Source organism: Pseudophryne corroboree, chromosome 6 (genome assembly GCF_028390025.1).
Source record: "Pseudophryne corroboree isolate aPseCor3 chromosome 6, aPseCor3.hap2, whole genome shotgun sequence".
Taxonomy (NCBI): Eukaryota; Metazoa; Chordata; class Amphibia; order Anura; family Myobatrachidae; genus Pseudophryne; species Pseudophryne corroboree.
Window position 1 is genome coordinate 93,057,201 of NC_086449.1, and position 13,490 is coordinate 93,070,690.

General features: G+C 37.1%; 25 non-coding genes across 25 annotated transcripts; 12 read left to right on the top strand and 13 right to left on the bottom strand.

Annotated features, from left to right (window-relative positions):
• Positions 1–776: 776 nt before the first annotated feature.
• TRNAM-CAU (transfer RNA methionine (anticodon CAU)) lies at positions 777–849 on the bottom strand. The gene has a single exon. It is a non-coding gene; the product is annotated as a tRNA-Met (tRNA).
• Positions 850–963: 114 nt separating this feature from the next.
• TRNAE-UUC (transfer RNA glutamic acid (anticodon UUC)) lies at positions 964–1,035 on the top strand. Its single transcript has one exon. It is a non-coding gene; the product is annotated as a tRNA-Glu (tRNA).
• Positions 1,036–1,811: 776 nt separating this feature from the next.
• Positions 1,812–1,884, bottom strand: TRNAM-CAU (transfer RNA methionine (anticodon CAU)). The gene has a single exon. It is a non-coding gene; the product is annotated as a tRNA-Met (tRNA).
• Positions 1,885–2,846: 962 nt separating this feature from the next.
• Positions 2,847–2,919, bottom strand: TRNAM-CAU (transfer RNA methionine (anticodon CAU)). The gene has a single exon. It is a non-coding gene; the product is annotated as a tRNA-Met (tRNA).
• Positions 2,920–3,033: 114 nt separating this feature from the next.
• TRNAE-UUC (transfer RNA glutamic acid (anticodon UUC)) lies at positions 3,034–3,105 on the top strand. The gene has a single exon. It is a non-coding gene; the product is annotated as a tRNA-Glu (tRNA).
• A 776-nt stretch (positions 3,106–3,881) lies between these two features.
• TRNAM-CAU (transfer RNA methionine (anticodon CAU)) lies at positions 3,882–3,954 on the bottom strand. Its single transcript has one exon. It is a non-coding gene; the product is annotated as a tRNA-Met (tRNA).
• A 114-nt stretch (positions 3,955–4,068) lies between these two features.
• TRNAE-UUC (transfer RNA glutamic acid (anticodon UUC)) lies at positions 4,069–4,140 on the top strand. The gene has a single exon. It is a non-coding gene; the product is annotated as a tRNA-Glu (tRNA).
• A 775-nt stretch (positions 4,141–4,915) lies between these two features.
• On the bottom strand, positions 4,916–4,988 carry TRNAM-CAU (transfer RNA methionine (anticodon CAU)). The gene has a single exon. It is a non-coding gene; the product is annotated as a tRNA-Met (tRNA).
• Positions 4,989–5,102: 114 nt separating this feature from the next.
• TRNAE-UUC (transfer RNA glutamic acid (anticodon UUC)) lies at positions 5,103–5,174 on the top strand. Its single transcript has one exon. It is a non-coding gene; the product is annotated as a tRNA-Glu (tRNA).
• A 776-nt stretch (positions 5,175–5,950) lies between these two features.
• On the bottom strand, positions 5,951–6,023 carry TRNAM-CAU (transfer RNA methionine (anticodon CAU)). The gene has a single exon. It is a non-coding gene; the product is annotated as a tRNA-Met (tRNA).
• A 114-nt stretch (positions 6,024–6,137) lies between these two features.
• On the top strand, positions 6,138–6,209 carry TRNAE-UUC (transfer RNA glutamic acid (anticodon UUC)). The gene has a single exon. It is a non-coding gene; the product is annotated as a tRNA-Glu (tRNA).
• A 776-nt stretch (positions 6,210–6,985) lies between these two features.
• Positions 6,986–7,058, bottom strand: TRNAM-CAU (transfer RNA methionine (anticodon CAU)). Its single transcript has one exon. It is a non-coding gene; the product is annotated as a tRNA-Met (tRNA).
• Positions 7,059–7,172: 114 nt separating this feature from the next.
• TRNAE-UUC (transfer RNA glutamic acid (anticodon UUC)) lies at positions 7,173–7,244 on the top strand. Its single transcript has one exon. It is a non-coding gene; the product is annotated as a tRNA-Glu (tRNA).
• A 777-nt stretch (positions 7,245–8,021) lies between these two features.
• TRNAM-CAU (transfer RNA methionine (anticodon CAU)) lies at positions 8,022–8,094 on the bottom strand. The gene has a single exon. It is a non-coding gene; the product is annotated as a tRNA-Met (tRNA).
• A 114-nt stretch (positions 8,095–8,208) lies between these two features.
• TRNAE-UUC (transfer RNA glutamic acid (anticodon UUC)) lies at positions 8,209–8,280 on the top strand. Its single transcript has one exon. It is a non-coding gene; the product is annotated as a tRNA-Glu (tRNA).
• Positions 8,281–9,056: 776 nt separating this feature from the next.
• TRNAM-CAU (transfer RNA methionine (anticodon CAU)) lies at positions 9,057–9,129 on the bottom strand. The gene has a single exon. It is a non-coding gene; the product is annotated as a tRNA-Met (tRNA).
• A 114-nt stretch (positions 9,130–9,243) lies between these two features.
• On the top strand, positions 9,244–9,315 carry TRNAE-UUC (transfer RNA glutamic acid (anticodon UUC)). The gene has a single exon. It is a non-coding gene; the product is annotated as a tRNA-Glu (tRNA).
• A 777-nt stretch (positions 9,316–10,092) lies between these two features.
• On the bottom strand, positions 10,093–10,165 carry TRNAM-CAU (transfer RNA methionine (anticodon CAU)). The gene has a single exon. It is a non-coding gene; the product is annotated as a tRNA-Met (tRNA).
• Positions 10,166–10,279: 114 nt separating this feature from the next.
• TRNAE-UUC (transfer RNA glutamic acid (anticodon UUC)) lies at positions 10,280–10,351 on the top strand. The gene has a single exon. It is a non-coding gene; the product is annotated as a tRNA-Glu (tRNA).
• A 776-nt stretch (positions 10,352–11,127) lies between these two features.
• Positions 11,128–11,200, bottom strand: TRNAM-CAU (transfer RNA methionine (anticodon CAU)). Its single transcript has one exon. It is a non-coding gene; the product is annotated as a tRNA-Met (tRNA).
• Positions 11,201–11,314: 114 nt separating this feature from the next.
• TRNAE-UUC (transfer RNA glutamic acid (anticodon UUC)) lies at positions 11,315–11,386 on the top strand. Its single transcript has one exon. It is a non-coding gene; the product is annotated as a tRNA-Glu (tRNA).
• Positions 11,387–12,162: 776 nt separating this feature from the next.
• Positions 12,163–12,235, bottom strand: TRNAM-CAU (transfer RNA methionine (anticodon CAU)). Its single transcript has one exon. It is a non-coding gene; the product is annotated as a tRNA-Met (tRNA).
• A 114-nt stretch (positions 12,236–12,349) lies between these two features.
• TRNAE-UUC (transfer RNA glutamic acid (anticodon UUC)) lies at positions 12,350–12,421 on the top strand. The gene has a single exon. It is a non-coding gene; the product is annotated as a tRNA-Glu (tRNA).
• Positions 12,422–13,197: 776 nt separating this feature from the next.
• Positions 13,198–13,270, bottom strand: TRNAM-CAU (transfer RNA methionine (anticodon CAU)). Its single transcript has one exon. It is a non-coding gene; the product is annotated as a tRNA-Met (tRNA).
• A 114-nt stretch (positions 13,271–13,384) lies between these two features.
• Positions 13,385–13,456, top strand: TRNAE-UUC (transfer RNA glutamic acid (anticodon UUC)). The gene has a single exon. It is a non-coding gene; the product is annotated as a tRNA-Glu (tRNA).
• The last annotated feature ends 34 nt before the right edge of the window (positions 13,457–13,490 follow it).

The window sequence follows — 13,490 nt, forward strand, 5'->3', positions numbered from 1 at the left end:
TGGAATCTTATTGTTGTTTCTAAACAGATTCAAAAGCAAAGGAACAAAAACTAATAGTTGTAGCCAGATGTTACCGTGTGTCTGATGTGGTTCCAATTGCAGACGTGATCCACTGCTACTAATTGTGACAAGGTTTTGAGCAACTGCTGTGCCATTATCATTGGCCTTATCACAGGTAAAATTTCCAGGTATTATGAAACTGTGAAAAATGGGCTCTCTGAGGACAAAAATCACAAAGAATAGAACAATGCATTATGCTCCCCTTTTCCATCATTGAATTCAGCTGCATGAAAAATAAAATAAAAAAATGTTACAAATGTGTCAAGTGATCTGAAAACACCTTTTCCATTAGTTATGGTCTAAAATCCTTTGGCGTTAAAACAAATTTACAGATGTTAAGTCCTGTTTTAAAGAGAAAATTCCTTCAATCCGGATAGGTGTTCTGGCTACTTTACAAGAAACAGAGTTTTAACTCTCAAGTTACAATGCACTGTTCTGAGGACAACAGTCATGACAAATAGAATGAAAAATGCTTTATGCTTTTTTTCCCCTAAATGGGTACATCTTGGATGAGTTATTTGACATCTTTTCTTTTATTGCTGGTCTGAAATCTTTTATAGGTCAGGTGAATTATTAAAGCTTATCTGCAATTATAAACAGATGACACAACTCTTTCTGAAAGGTAACATTTTGATGCAATCAGTCTAGTTTGTTAGAAACAGGACTGCATCTCTCATATTGCAATGCCATGCTCCCAAAATAGACATCAATAAAAATGCCCTGTGTGAGGCTTGAACTCACGACTTTCAGATTATGAGACTGACGCGCTACCAACTGCGCTAACAAGGCAACTGTAGCCTAAGATTTGGATTAGAAAAGGTGAGGCATTTTGGTTTAACAAATTTCCGATATCAGTAAAAATGTTTTCCTTGTATGAAACTTTGAAGTAGATTTATTTCAGCTTCCCATATGGTCTAGCGGTAAGGATTCCTGGTTTTCACCCAGGCGGCCCGGGTTCGACTCCCGGTATGGGAATGGAATCTTATTGTTGTTTCTAAACAGATTCAAAAGCAGAGGAACTAAAACTAATAGTTGTAGCCAGATGTTTCCTTGTGTCTGATGTGGTTCCAATTGCAGACGTGATCCACTGCTACTAATTGTGACAAGGCTTTGAGCAACTGCTGTGCCATTATCATTGGCCTTATCACAGGTAAAATTTCCAGGTATTATGAAACTGTGAGAAATGGGCTCTCTGAGGACAAAAATCACAAAGAATAGAACAATGCATTATGCTCCCCTTTTCCATCATTGATTCCAGCTGCATGAAAAATAAAATAAAAAAATGTTACAAATGTGTCAAGTGATCTGAAAACACCTTTTCCATTAGTTATGGTCTAAAATCCTTTGGCGTTAAAACAAATTTACAGATGTTAAGTCCTGTTATAAAGAGAAAATTCCTTCAATCCGGATAGGTGTTCTGGCAACTTTACAAGAAACAGAGTTTTAACTCTCAAGTTACAATGCACTGTTCTGAGGACAACAGTCATGCCAAATAGAATGAAAAATGCTTTATGCTTTTTTTCCCCTAAATGGGTACATCTTGGATGAGTTATTTGACATCTTTTCTTTTATTGCTGGTCTGAAATCTTTTATAGGTCAGGTGAATTATTAAAGCTTATCTGCAATTATAAACAGATGACACAACTCTTTCTGAAAGGTAACATTTTGATGCAATCTGTCTAGTTTGTTAGAAACAGGACTGCATCTCTCATATTGCAATGCCATGCTCCCAAAATAGACATCAATAAAAATGCCCTGTGTGAGGCTTGAACTCACGACCTTCAGATTATGAGACTGACGCGCTACCAACTGCGCTAACAAGGAAACTGTAGGCTTATTTTTGGATTAGAAAAGGTGAGGCATTTTGGATTAACAAATTTCCTATATCAGTAAAAATGTTTTCCTTGTATGAAACTTTGAAGGAGTTTTATTTCAGCTTCCCATATGGTCTAGCGGTAAGGATTCCTGGTTTTCACCCAGGCGGCCCAGGTTCGACTTCCGGTATGGGAATGGAATCTTATTGTTGTTTCTAAACAGATTCAAAAGCAGAGGAACAAAAACTAATAGTTGTAGCCAGATGTTTCCGTGTGTCTGATGTGGTTCCAATTGCAGACGTGATCCACTGCTACTAATTGTGACAAGGTTTTGAGCAACTGCTGTGCCATTATAATTGTCCTTATCACAGGTAAAATTTCCAGGTATTATGAAACTGTGAAAAATGGGCTCTCTGAGGACAAAAATCACAAAGAATAGAACAATGCATTATGCTCCCCTTTTCCATCATTGAATTCAGCTGCATGAAAAATAAAATAAAAAAAATGTTACAAATGTGTCAAGTGATCTGAAAACACCTTTTCCATTAGTTATGGTCTAAAATCCTTTGGCGTTAAAACAAATTTACAGATGTTAAGTCCTGTTATAAAGAGAAAATTCCTTCAATCCGGATAGGTGTTCTGGCAACTTTACAAGAAACAGAGTTTTAACTCTCAAGTTACAATGCACTGTTCTGAGGACAACAGTCATGACAAATAGAATGAAAAATGCTTTATGCTTTTTCCCCCTAAATGGGTACATCTTGGATGAGTTATTTGACATCTTTTCTTTTATTGCTGGTCTGAAATCTTTTATAGGTCAGGTGAATTATTAAAGCTTATCTGCAATTATAAACAGATGACACAACTCTTTCTGAAAGGTAACATTTTGATGCAATCAGTCTAGTTTGTTAGAAACAGGACTGCATCTCTCATATTGCAATGCCATGCTCCCAAAATAGACATCAATAAAAATGCCCTGTGTGAGGCTTGAACTCACGACCTTCAGATTATGAGACTGACGCGCTACCAACTGCGCTAACAAGGCAACTGTAGCTTAAGATTTGGATTAGACAAGGTGAGGCATTTTGGTTTAACAAATTTCCGATATCAGTAAAAATGTTTTCCTTGTATGAAACTTTGAAGCAGATTTATTTCAGTTTCCCATATGGTCTAGCGGTAAGGATTCCTGGTTTTCACCCTGGTGGCCCGGGTTCGACTCCCGGTATGGGAATGGAATCTTATTGTTGTTTCTAAACAGATTTAAAAGCAGAGGAACTAAAACTAATAGTTGTAGCCAGATGTTTCCTTGTGTCTGATGTGGTTCCAATTGCAGACGTGATCCACTGCTACTAATTGTTACAAGGTTTTGAGCAACTGCTGTGCCATTATCATTGGCCTTATCACAGGTAAAATTTCCAGGTATTATGAAACTGTGAGAAATGGGCTCTCTGAGGACAAAAATCACAAAGAATAGAACAATGCATTATGCTCCCCTTTTCCATCATTGATTCCAGCTGCATGAAAAATAAAATAAAAAAATGTTACAAATGTGTCAAGTGATCTGAAAACACCTTTTCCATTAGTTATGGTCTAAAATCCTTTGGCGTTAAAACAAATTTACAGATGTTAAGTCCTGTTATAAAGAGAAAATTCCTTCAATCCGGATAGGTGTTCTGGCAACTTTACAAGAAACAGAGTTTTAACTCTCAAGTTACAATGCACTGTTCTGAGGACAACAGTCATGCCAAATAGAATGAAAAATGCTTTATGCTTTTTTTCCCCTAAATGGGTACATCTTGGATGAGTTATTTGACATCTTTTCTTTTATTGCTGGTCTGAAATCTTTTATAGGTCAGGTGAATTATTAAAGCTTATCTGCAATTATAAACAGATGACACAACTCTTTCTGAAAGGTAACATTTTGATGCAATCAGTCTAGTTTGTTAGAAACAGGACTGCATCTCTCATATTGCAATGCCATGCTCCCAAAATAGACATCAATAAAAATGCCCTGTGTGAGGCTTGAACTCACGACCTTCAGATTATGAGACTGATGCGCTACCAACTGCGCTAACAAGGCAACTGTAGGCTTATTTTTGGATTAGAAAAGGTGAGGCATTTTGGATTAACAAATTTCCTATATCAGTAAAAATGTTTTCCTTGTATGAAACTTTGAAGGAGTTTTATTTCAGCTTCCCATATGGTCTAGCGGTAAGGATTCCTGGTTTTCACCCAGGCGGCCCGGGTTCGACTTCCGGTATGAGAATGGAATCTTATTGTTGTTTCTAAACAGATTCAAAAGCAGAGGAACAAAAACTAATAGCTGTAGCCAGATGTTTCCGTGTGTCTGATGTGGTTCCAATTGCAGACGTGATCCACTGCTACTAATTGTGACAAGGTTTTGAGCAACTGCTGTGCCATTATAATTGGCCTTATCACAGGTAAAATTTCCAGGTATTATGAAACTGTGAAAAATGGGCTCTCTGAGGACAAAAATCACAAAGAATAGAACAATGCATTATGCTCCCCTTTTCCATCATTGAATTCAGCTGCATGAAAAATAAAATTAAAAAATGTTACAAATGTGTCAAGTGATCTGAAAACACCTTTTCCATTAGTTATGGTCTAAAATCCTTTGGCGTTAAAACAAATTTACAGATGTTAAGTCCTGGTATAAAGAGAAAATTCCTTCAATCCGGATAGGTGTTCTGGCAACTTTACAAGAAACAGAGTTTTAACTCTCAAGTTACAATGCACTGTTCTGAGGACAACAGTCATGACAAATAGAATGAAAAATGCTTTATGCTTTTTTCCCCTAAATGGGTACATCTTGGATGAGTTATTTGACACCTTTTCTTTTATTGCTGGTCTGAAATCTTTTATAGGTCAGGTGAATTATTAAAGCTTATCTGCAATTATAAACAGATGACACAACTCTTTCTGAAAGGTAACATTTTGATGCAATCAGTCTAGTTTGTTAGAAACAGGACTGCATCTCTCATATTGCAATGCCATGCTCCCAAAATAGACATCAATAAAAATGCCCTGTGTGAGGCTTGAACTCACGACCTTCAGATTATGAGATTGACGCGCTACCAACTGCGCTAACAAGGCAACTGTAGCCTAAGATTTGGATTAGAAAAGGTGAGGCATTTTGGTTTAACAAATTTCCGATATCAGTAAAAATGTTTTCCTTGTATGAAACTTTGAAGTAGATTTATTTCAGCTTCCCATATGGTCTAGCGGTAAGGATTCCTGGTTTTCACCCAGGCGGCCCGGGTTCGACTCCCGGTATGGGAATGGAATCTTATTGTTGTTTCTAAACAGATTCAAAAGCAGAGGAACTAAAACTAATAGTTGTAGCCAGATGTTTCCTTGTGTCTGATGTGGTTCCAATTGCAGACGTGATCCACTGCTACTAATTGTGACAAGGCTTTGAGCAACTGCTGTGCCATTATCATTGGCCTTATCACAGGTAAAATTTCCAGGTATTATGAAACTGTGAGAAATGGGCTCTCTGAGGACAAAAATCACAAAGAATAGAACAATGCATTATGCTCCCCTTTTCCATCATTGATTCCAGCTGCATGAAAAATAAAATAAAAAAATGTTACAAATGTGTCAAGTGATCTGAAAACACCTTTTCCATTAGTTATGGTCTAAAATCCTTTGGCGTTAAAACAAATTTACAGATGTTAAGTCCTGTTATAAAGAGAAAATTCCTTCAATCCGGATAGGTGTTCTGGCAACTTTACAAGAAACAGAGTTTTAACTCTCAAGTTACAATGCACTGTTCTGAGGACAACAGTCATGCCAAATAGAATGAAAAATGCTTTATGCTTTTTTTCCCCTAAATGGGTACATCTTGGATGAGTTATTTGACATCTTTTCTTTTATTGCTGGTCTGAAATCTTTTATAGGTCAGGTGAATTATTAAAGCTTATCTGCAATTATAAACAGATGACACAACTCTTTCTGAAAGGTAACATTTTGATGCAATCAGTCTAGTTTGTTAGAAACAGGACTGCATCTCTCATATTGCAATGCCATGCTCCCAAAATAGACATCAATAAAAATGCCCTGTGTGAGGCTTGAACTCACGACCTTCAGATTATGAGACTGACGCGCTACCAACTGCGCTAACAAGGCAACTGTAGGCTTATTTTTGGATTAGAAAAGGTGAGGCATTTTGGATTAACAAATTTCCTATATCAGTAAAAATGTTTTCCTTGTATGAAACTTTGAAGGAGTTTTATTTCAGCTTCCCATATGGTCTAGCGGTAAGGATTCCTGGTTTTCACCCAGGCGGCCCGGGTTCGACTTCCGGTATGGGAATGGAATCTTATTGTTGTTTCTAAACAGATTCAAAAGCAGAGGAACAAAAACTAATAGTTGTAGCCAGATGTTTCCGTGTGTCTGATGTGGTTCCAATTGCAGACGTGATCCACTGCTACTAATTGTGACAAGGTTTTGAGCAACTGCTGTGCCATTATAATTGTCCTTATCACAGGTAAAATTTCCAGGTATTATGAAACTGTGAAAAATGGGCTCTCTGAGGACAAAAATCACAAAGAATAGAACAATGCATTATGCTCCCCTTTTCCATCATTGATTCCAGCTGCATGAAAAATAAAATAAAAAAATGTTACAAATGTGTCAAGTGATCTGAAAACACCTTTTCCATTAGTTATGGTCTAAAATCCTTTGGCGTTAAAACAAATTTACAGATGTTAAGTCCTGTTATAAAGAGAAAATTCCTTCAATCCGGATAGGTGTTCTGGCTACTTTACAAGAAACAGAGTTTTAACTCTCAAGTTACAATGCACTGTTCTGAGGACAACAGTCATGACAAATAGAATGAAAAATGCTTTATGCTTTTTTTCCCCTAAATGGGTACATCTTGGATGAGTTATTTGACATCTTTTCTTTTATTGCTGGTCTGAAATCTTTTATAGGTCAGGTGAATTATTAAAGCTTATCTGCAATTATAAACAGATGACACAACTCTTTCTGAAAGGTAACATTTTGATGCAATCAGTCTAGTTTGTTAGAAACAGGACTGCATCTCTCATATTGCAATGCCATGCTCCCAAAATAGACATCAATAAAAATGCCCTGTGTGAGGCTTGAACTCACGACCTTCAGATTATGAGACTGACGCGCTATCAACTGCGCTAACAAGGCAACTGTAGCTTAAGGTTTGGATTAGACAAGGTGAGGCATTTTGGTTTAACAAATTTCCGATATCAGTAAAAATGTTTTCCTTGTATGAAACTTTGAAGTAGATTTATTTCAGCTTCCCATATGGTCTAGCGGTAAGGATTCCTGGTTTTCACCCAGGCGGCCCGGGTTCGACTCCCGGTATGGGAATAGAATCTTATTGTTGTTTCTAAACAGATTTAAAAGCAGAGGAACTAAAACTAATAGTTGTAGCCAGATGTTTCATTGTGTCTGATGTGGTTCCAATTGCAGACGTGATCCACTGCTACTAATTGTGACAAGGTTTTGAGCAACTGCTGTGCCATTATCATTGGCCTTATCACAGGTAAAATTTCCAGGTATTATGAAACTGTGAGAAATGGGCTCTCTGAGGACAAAAATCACAAAGAATAGAACAATGCATTATGCTCCCCTTTTCCATCATTGATTCCAGCTGCATGAAAAATAAAATAAAAAAATGTTGCAAATGTGTCAAGTGATCTGAAAACACCTTTTCCATTAGTTATGGTCTAAAATCCTTTGGCGTTAAAACAAATTTACAGATGTTAAGTCCTGTTATAAAGAGAAAATTCCTTCAATCCGGACAGGTGTTCTGGCAACTTTACAAGAAACAGAGTTTTAACTCTCAAGTTACAATGCACTGTTCTGAGGACAACAGTCATAACAAATAGAATGAAAAATGCTTTATGCTTTTTTTCCCCTAAATGGGGTAGATCTTGGATGAGTTATTTGACATATTTTCTTTTATTGCTGGTCTGAAAACTTTTATAGGTCAGGTGAATTATTAAAGCTTATCTGCAATTATTAACTGATGACACAACTCTTTCTGAAAGGTAACATTTTGATGCAATCAGTCTAGTTTGTTAGAAACAGGACTGCATCTCTCATATTGCAATGCCATGCTCCCAAAATAGACATCAATAAAAATGCCCTGTGTGAGGCTTGAACTCACGACCTTCAGATTATGAGACTGACGCGCTACCAACTGCGCTAACAAGGAGACTGTAGCCTTATTTTTGGATTAGAAAAGGTGAGGCATTTTGGATTAACAAATTTCCTATATCAGTAAAAATGTTTTCCTTGTATGAAACCTTGAAGGAGGTTTATTTCAGCTTCCCATATGGTCTAGTGGTAAGGATTCCTGGTTTTCACCCAGGCGGCCCGGGTTCGACTCCCGGTATGGGAATGGAATCTTATTGTTGTTTCTAAACAGATTCAAAAGCAGAGGAACAAAAACTAATAGTTGTAGCCAGATGTTTCCTTGTGTCTGATGTGGTTCCAATTGCAGACGTGATCCACTGCTACTAATTGTGACAAGGTTTTGGGCAACTGCTGTGCCATTATCATTGGCCTTATCACAGGTAAAATTTCCAGGTATTATGAAACTGTGAGAAATGGGCTCTCTGAGGACAAAAATCACAAAGAATAGAACAATGCATTATGCTCCCCTTTTCCATCATTGATTCCAGCTGCATGAAAAATAAAATAAAAAAATGTTACAAATGTGTCAAGTGATCTGAAAACACCTTTTCCATTAGTTATGGTCTAAAATCCTTTGGCGTTAAAACAAATTTACAGATGTTAAGTCCTGTTATAAAGAGAAAATTCCTTCAATCCGGATAGGTGTTCTGGCTACTTTACAAGAAACAGAGTTTTAACTCTCAAGTTACAATGCACTGTTCTGAGGACAACAGTCATGACAAATAGAATGAAAAATGCTTTATGCTTTTTTTCCCCTAAATGGGTACATCTTGGATGAGTTATTTGACATCTTTTCTTTTATTGCTGGTCTGAAATCTTTTATAGGTCAGGTGAATTATTAAAGCTTATCTGCAATTATAAACAGATGACACAACTCTTTCTGAAAGGTAACATTTTGATGCAATCAGTCTAGTTTGTTAGAAACAGGACTGCATCTCTCATATTGCAATGCCATGCTCCCAAAATAGACATCAATAAAAATGCCCTGTGTGAGGCTTGAACTCACGACCTTCAGATTATGAGACTGACGCGCTACCAACTGCACTAACAAGGCAACTGTAGGCTTATTTTTGGATTAGAAAAGGTGAGGCATTTTGGATTAACAAATTTCCTATATCAGTAAAAATGTTTTCCTTGTATGAAACTTTGAAGGAGTTTTATTTCAGCTTCCCATATGGTCTAGCGGTAAGGATTCCTGGTTTTCACCCAGCCGGCCCGGGTTCGACTCCCGGTATGGGAATGGAATCTTATTGTTGTTTCTAAACAGATTCAAAAGCAGAGGAACAAAAACTAATAGTTGTAGCCAGATGTTTCCTTGTGTCTGATGTGGTTCCAATTGCAGACGTGATCCACTGCTACTAATTGTGACAAGGTTTTGGGTAACTGCTGTGCCATTATCATTGGGCTTATCACAGGTAAAATTTCCAGGTATTATGAAACTGTGAGAAATGGGCTCTCTGAGGACAAAAATCACAAAGAATAGAACAATGCATTATGCTCCCCTTTTCCATCATTGATTCCAGCTGCATGAAAAATAAAATAAAAAAATGTTGCAAATGTGTCAAGTGATCTGAAAACACCTTTTCCATTAGTTATGGTCTAAAATCCTTTGGCGTTAAAACAAATTTACAGATGTTAAGTCCTGTTATAAAGAGAAAATTCCTTCAATCCGGACAGGTGTTCTGGCAACTTTACAAGAAACAGAGTTTTAACTCTCAAGTTACAATGCACTGTTCTGAGGACAACAGTCATAACAAATAGAATGAAAAATGCTTTATGCTTTTTTTCCCCTAAATGGGGTAGATCTTGGATGAGTTATTTGACATCTTTTCTTTTATTGCTGGTCTGAAAACTTTTATAGGTCAGGTGAATTATTAAAGCTTATCTGCAATTATAAACTGATGACACAACTCTTTCTGAAAGGTAACATTTTGATGCAATCAGTCTAGTTTGTTAGAAACAGGACTGCATCTCTCATATTGCAATGCCATGCTCCCAAAATAGACATCAATAAAAATGCCCTGTGTGAGGCTTGAACTCACGACCTTCAGATTATGAAACTGACGCGCTACCAACTGCGCTAACAAGGAGACTGTAGGCTTATTTTTGGATTAGAAAAGGTGAGGCATTTTGGATTAACAAATTTCCTATATCAGTAAAAATGTTTTCCTTGTATGAAACTTTGAAGGAGATTTATTTCAGCTTCCCATATGGTCTAGTGGTAAGGATTCCTGGTTTTCACCCAGGCGGCCCGGGTTCGACTCCCGGTATGGGAATGGAATCTTATTGTTGTTTCTTAACAGATTCAAAAGCAGAGGAACAAAAACTAATAGTTGTAGCCAGATGTTTCCTTGTGTCTGATGTGGTTCCAATTGCAGACGTGATCCACTGCTACTAATTGTGACAAGGTTTTGGGCAACTGCTGTGCCATTATCATTGGCCTTATCACAGGTAAAATTTCCAGGTATTATGAAACTGTGAGAAATGGGCTCTCTGAGGACAAAAATCACAAAGAATAGAACAATGCATTATGCTCCCCTTTTCCATCATTGATTCCAGCTGCATGAAAAATAAAATAAAAAAATGTTACAAATGTGTCAAGTGATCTGAAAACACCTTTTCCATTAGTTATGGTCTAAAATCCTTTGGCGTTAAAACAAATTTACAGATGTTAAGTCCTGTTATAAAGAGAAAATTCCTTCAATCCGGATAGGTGTTCTGGCTACTTTACAAGAAACAGAGTTTTAACTCTCAAGTTACAATGCACTGTTCTGAGGACAACAGTCATGACAAATAGAATGAAAAATGCTTCATGCTTTTTTTCCCCTAAATGGGTACATCTTGGATGAGTTATTTGACATCTTTTCTTTTATTGCTCGTCTGAAATCTTTTATAGGTCAGGTGAATTATTAAAGCTTATCTGCAATTATAAACAGATGACACAACTCTTTCTGAAAGGTAACATTTTGATGCAATCAGTCTAGTTTGTTAGAAACAGGACTGCATCTCTCATATTGCAATGCCATGCTCCCAAAATAGACATCAATAAAAATGCCCTGTGTGAGGCTTGAACTCACGACCTTCAGATTATGAGACTGACGCGCTACCAACTGCGCTAACAAGGCAACTGTAGCTTAAGATTTGGATTAGACAAGGTGAGGCATTTTGGTTTAACAAATTTCCGATATCAGTAAAAATGTTTTCCTTGTATGAAACTTTGAAGTAGATTTATTTCAGCTTCCCATATGGTCTAGCGGTAAGGATTCCTGGTTTTCACCCAGGCGGCCCGGGTTCGACTCCCGGTATGGGAATGGAATCTTATTGTTGTTTCTAAACAGATTTAAAAGCAGAGGAACTAAAACTAATAGTTGTAGCCAGATGTTTCCTTGTGTCTGATGTGGTTCCAATTGCAGACGTGATCCACTGCTACTAATTGTGACAAGGTTTTGAGCAACTGCTGTGCCATTATCATTGGCCTTATCACAGGTAAAATTTCCAGGTAATATGAAACTGTGAGAAATGGGCTCTCTGAGGACAAAAATCACAAAGAATAGAACAATGCATTATGCTCCCCTTTTCCATCATTGATTCCAGCTGCATGAAAAATAAAATAAAAAAATGTTACAAATGTGTCAAGTGATCTGAAAACACCTTTTCCATTAGTTATGGTCTAAAATCCTTTGGCGTTAAAACAAATTTACAGATGTTAAGTCCTGTTATAAAGAGAAAATTCCTTCAATCCGGATAGGTGTTCTGGCAACTTTACAAGAAACAGAGTTTTAACTCTCAAGTTACAATGCACTGTTCTGAGGAAAACAGTCATGACAAATAGAATGAAAAATGCTTTATGCTTTTTTTCCCCTAAATGGGTACATCTTGGATGAGTTATTTGACATCTTTTCTTTTATTGCTGGTCTGAAATCTTTTATAGGTCAGGTGAATTATTAAAGCTTATCTGCAATTATAAACAGATGACACAACTCTTTCTGAAAGGTAACATTTTGATGCAATCAGTCTAGTTTGTTAGAAACAGGACTGCATCTCTCATATTGCAATGCCATGCTCCCAAAATAGACATCAATAAAAATGACCTGTGTGAGGCTTGAACTCACGACCTTCAGATTATGAGACTGACGCGCTACCAACTGCGCTAACAAGGCAACTGTAGGCTTATTTTTGGATTAGAAAAGGTGAGGCATTTTGGATTAACAAATTTCCTATATCAGTAAAAATGTTTTCCTTGTATGAAACTTTGAAGGAGTTTTATTTCAGCTTCCCATATGGTCTAGCGGTAAGGATTCCTGGTTTTCACCCAGGCGGCCCGGGTTCGACCTCCGGTATGGGAATGGAATCTTATTGTTGTTTCTAAACAGATTCAAAAGCAGAGGAACAAAAACTAATAGTTGTAGCCAGATGTTTCCGTGTGTCTGATGTGGTTCCAATTGCAGACGTGATCCACTGCTACTAATTGTGACAAGGTTTTGAGCAACTGCTGTGCCATTATAATTGGCCTTATCACAGGTGAAATTTCCAGGTATTATGGAACTGTGAAAAATGGGCTCTCTGAGGACAAAAATCACAAAGAATAGAACAATGCATTATGCTCCCCTTTTCCATCATTGAATTCAGCTGCATGAAAAATAAAATAAAAAAATGTTACAAATGTGTCAAGTGATCTGAAAACACCTTTTCCATTAGTTATGGTCTAAAATCCTTTGGCGTTAAAACAAATTTACAGATGTTAAGTCCTGTTATAAAGAGAAAATTCCTTCAATCCGGATAGGTGTTCTGGCAACTTTACAAGAAACAGAGTTTTAACTCTCAAGTTACAATGCACTGTTCTGAGGACAACAGTCATGACAAATAGAATGAAAAATGCTTTATGCTTTTTTCCCCTAAATGGGGTAGATCTTGGATGAGTTATTTGACACCTTTTCTTTTATTGCTGGTCTGAAATCTTTTATAGGTCAGGTGAATTATTAAAGCTTATCTGCAATTATAAACAGATGACACAACTCTTTCTGAAAGGTAACATTTTGATGCAATCAGTCTAGTTTGTTAGAAACAGGACTGCATCTCTCATATTGCAATGCCATGCTCCCAAAATAGACATCAATAAAAATGCCCTGTGTGAGGCTTGAACTCACGACCTTCATATTATGAGACTGACGCGCTACCAACTGCGCTAACAAGGCAACTGTAGCCTAAGATTTGGATTAGAAAAGGTGAGGCATTTTGGTTTAACAAATTTCCGATATCAGTAAAAATGTTTTCCTTGTATGAAACTTTGAAGGAGTTTTATCTCAGCTTCCCATATGGTCTAGTGGTAAGGATTCCTGGTTTTCACCCAGGCGGCCCGGGTTCGACTCCCGGTATGGGAATGGAATCTTATTGTTGTTTCTAAACAGATTCAAA